Source organism: Echinops telfairi, unplaced genomic scaffold (genome assembly GCF_000313985.2).
Source record: "Echinops telfairi isolate 266 unplaced genomic scaffold, ASM31398v2 ScPeMD7_9;HRSCAF=40, whole genome shotgun sequence".
Classification (NCBI taxonomy): Eukaryota; Metazoa; Chordata; class Mammalia; order Afrosoricida; family Tenrecidae; genus Echinops; species Echinops telfairi.
The window spans coordinates 4,389,841-4,394,137 of NW_022103906.1; the positions used below are offsets into that span (position 1 = coordinate 4,389,841).

The following is a 4,297-nucleotide window of genomic DNA, read 5'->3' on the forward strand; positions in this document are numbered from 1 at the left end:
GGTTAATGGGTTAATGTTGGACTTGTGGGCTTGGGCAGCATTGGGTTGGGATGTTTTCGTGATGCACACATTCTTTACATAAAACTCTCTTATACATGAGTTGCTGTGGATTTGTTTCTCCAAAGTACCTAGACTAACACAAAGTACTATAAAAACTATTTAACACCTAGTGATAACACTTAGTAACACCTATGGGACAGAGTAGAACTGCCTTCCGAGACTGGAAGGGTAGATCTTCACTGGAGCACACAGCCTTGCCTTTCTCCTTCAGAGCAGCTGGTGATCTTGGGGCGAGCAGCACAATGTATAACGTATTGTGCCACCAGAGGCCCAATGAGTTAGAGGCAACTTGGTGGCAGGGAGTTTGGTTTGTTTTCTATAAAAACTGTCCCCTGATTTAAGATGTTACCGTATGTATTTGAGTATAAGTCGGCCCGAATATCAGCCGAGGCACCTAATTTTACCACAAAAACCGCATTTAAAATGTGCTGGAAAACTCAGCTTATTCATGAGTATATGCGGTAATTTAAAATTGTATATATCATTTTCCTATGTTAGGGATCCAGAGAGAGCTTATCCTAGAAACATATGTGCTTATTGCCAACAATCTCTTTATATAGTATTACATATAGTTTTGGTTCATGGACGTGCACATTTTTTATTTTTTATATTGCAAATAAGAAAGCCCACTATATGAAAAAGCTCCAATGTGCCTCTTTCACGTGTTGACGGGCACTTGGCGCCATCTGTTTTGGAAAACAATTTAGCATTATGGATTATTGCTGTTATAGTGCCTCGATCTGCTCCAGCTCACAGCGGCCCTCTCGTCTGCATTCGCCCTCCTCACAGTTGTTCTTACGTTTTAGCCCATTGCTGCAGCCAGTGTCCATCTGTCTTGTCCAGGGCCTTCCTCTCTTTCGCTGCCCCTCCCCTTCAGCAAGCGTGATGTTCTTCTCCAGCGTCTGGTCTCCCTCATAACATGTCCAAAGCCTCCCATCCTTGTCCCAAGGAACATTCTGACTATACTTCTTCCCTGAGACATCTATTTATTTGTTCGCATCACGGACTATGATCCTCCAAATGCTCTTATGTGTGTGTGGAATCAGGAGCTCCATTTCCAGAATCTGTCTTAAGAAACAGCTTCATCTAGGAACAAAGCAGGATGCAAAAGATATTTGTCATCTAATTTTAGATATCATAAAACAGAAAATAACCTAACTTTTCATAATTAGGAGAAAGGACATGTGTTAGGAAATGATTGTGTTGCCAATGGTAGGATGTAATACAGCCAGTGAGAACGATATTTATGGAGAACATTTATTGATACTGGGAAATATTTATACTGTAAGTTATAGAAATTGAAGATCTTATATTTTATGTTAATTATATCAGCCATGCAATACATTACTCAAAGACAAATATCTTCCAGCAATTCATCAAATGTTAAGTTGGGTACTGACGTCTGCTCATTCCAGCTCATGGCAGCACCGTGTGTCCGAGCAGCACTGTGCTCCATTGGTGGTTTTCAGTGGTGGACTCTGTGGGACTCACACAACCACGCCTTTTTCCTTAAGTCACCTCTGGGCGACCTCAAACCACTGCCCTTTCAGTTACCAGCCTGGCGCTTGACTGTTTGTACCTGCCAGGGCCTATAAAATATTGACATGCCTCATAATGTACTTTTCATGTAAACCCTTATGTATTAATACCTTTAGCTTCCTTCCTTCAATAAGATGTTATGGATCTATTGGAAATAAATTTCTGCTTTAAATAAATTTATATTTTGGCATAATCTGCCTTTTAGGATTAAGGAATTTTTTTCAGTCATTTCTTACTTTCTAATATTTTTAACAATTATGGACTACTGTACTGGTATTAGGAGCCCTGGTGACATAGTGGTTTTGCATTGTGCTACAGACCCCAAGGTAGGCGGTTCGAAACCACCAAGAGCCCCACAGGAGAAAGATGGTGCTTTCTACTCCCATAAACAATTGGCAGTTCTACCCCATCCTATAGAGTCACTACAAGTCAATATTGACTCGATGGCAGAGAGAATTCTGTTATTCAGAGCCCTCATGGCATAGTGGGTTATGCATTGGTCTGCTCACCACATGGTCAACAGTTCAAAACCACCAGCGACTCTGAGAGAGAAAAGTGAGGCATTAAGAACCTACAAGGGCAGTTCCACTATGTGCGTTAGAGTCACAAGGAGTCGAAATTGATGGCAGTGAGTGAGTTGTGTTCTTATGAAATATATATAAAAGAGTATATATTTAAAGAGTCTTATTATTTAAATGTTAATGATAGAAATGTCACCATGAACCTGCCACCTAGTTTTGGAAATGAAACATATATTGCAGGCTCTGGACATTTCCTCCTCTCCTACCCTCCATTCACACATCTGTAAGTAACTTCTATCTGAATTTTACATTGATTTAATTATTCTAATTATTTTCTCTATAGTGTTGCCCTTTTTTGTATCCTTAAAGAAGGTGATTAATGTTGCCCAATTTTTCATTTTCTATATTTGCCATAGAATATGTATTCCTTTGGCAACTTTTTTTCCTTCAGCATTACTTGTAGGAGCCGTCTGTGTCAGTACAAAGTTCTTTCCTTTTCACTGCTGTCTAGTAGTCCTCTGATAGGATCTCACCCTTAACCCAGGCTTCTTTGGGTAGCTGTTTATTTAGTTGTGTCCAGCTTTTGTTTTATTTTCCATATAATACCCCCTTTGAATATTAGCACAACCATTTCTGTTTCTTTCTGCATGAGTCTCTGTAGGACTAATGTCCAGAAGCGAAATTTCTGGTTTATAGAGAATATACGTGCTCCACTTTGGAGGGTAATCTGGTTGTTGTTATTTTTAATCAAGCTGATATGTAAAATTGCACTCCCATCATTAGCATGTGAACATTCTTAAAACTCACGTTCCCACCCGCATTTGCAGTGTTATTTTTTTATTTTTTTATTTTACCAGTCTACGACCAGCAGTAGAATTTTATGGCTTTAAAGAATTTTATAACTTAATCTGCCGTGATTGGTTCAGGGTGATTCTCTGGGATTGGGCCTTGTTTCAGCCTCGTAGCATGTGGTAGGAAGGGACCATGGTCATGAATCTGTATTATCCCAACTGTGAAGGACTTAAAACAAGTGTGAGCAGCCCAGTCCCTCCGGACATCTCTGCTGGCATCTGTGTTTTGTAAGGTGACCTGTTGTGGTTTCGACTTGTGCTCTTAAGTCAGAGGATGACTTTAACATTTGAATCATATCACTTTTACCCCAAAAATTCCTATTTAGACTTTAGAAGGAACTAATTTGAAGCCCAGAACTCCTTAATAATAGAATATGTAAGGCAGCTTCTGGGGGTTTAGACAATTTGTTCCTGAAACCAACACATTAAAAAAAAATAGTCATATTGGCATGTACCTCACATATAATACAATGTATTCATTCAGTCGTATTAGGAAAAGTGGTGCAATCATCACCACAATCAATTTCAGAACATTTTCTTCTCATACTTATTGTTGTTAGCTCCCCTTCCCTCTCTCCTCCCTGCCACACCCACGGGTAGTTAGTGTTTCTGTAGATTTACCTATCTGAGATTGCATACACAGAAAATCATGCAAAACAAACAAACCAGCAAATAACAGTGCCAAAATAAGACCTCAGTAGAAAAGAAAGCAGAAAATATTAAACAGTGAAACAACTTTAAAATGGGTCAAAAGGGAGATCAAATAAGCACTAACTTTTAACTTAACGACATGTGCCATACCTGACCTTCCAATGTTTTCTGTCTGAGAGCAAGGCTGTTCACATCGCTGGACAGTGTTCAGAGGGGCTTTACTGTACTCTTAATCCATGCGTGGACCCTGCAAATGGATTGGGGGCTTCCACTATACTGTGCAGCCGTCTGCAAACCAGGTGTTCACGTTTTAAGCTCTGATGCAATTCCCTCCTTTGGATGTGATTATTTATAATCTTTGAATCACCCAGCCTGGTATGATTCTTCCATGTGAACTTAATTGACATCACACTTAGATGGCTGTTAGTTTGAAGACATGCCTTTAAAAGCCAGACACTATTCTTTCTGATAGCTGGACACCATCTGGTTTCTTCAATACGCTTTACTATAGCACCCATATCTTCAGCAGTCTCTTCATGAGGGCAAGTATTAAGTAAGGCTATGTCATAAGAACTAGATTGGATGATCCCTTCAGGACCAGTGGTGTGAGTGGCGATACTGGGAGGGTAGAGGGAGAGTGGGTTGGAAAGAGGGAACCGATTACAAGGAACTATA

General features: G+C 39.9%; 1 protein-coding gene across 7 annotated transcripts in view; it reads left to right on the forward strand.

Moving 5' to 3' along the window:
• Positions 1–4,297, forward strand: part of ARHGEF10 (Rho guanine nucleotide exchange factor 10) — a 231,747-nt gene that overhangs the window by 224,652 nt on the left and 2,798 nt on the right. The gene's annotated exons all lie outside the window — the stretch shown is intronic.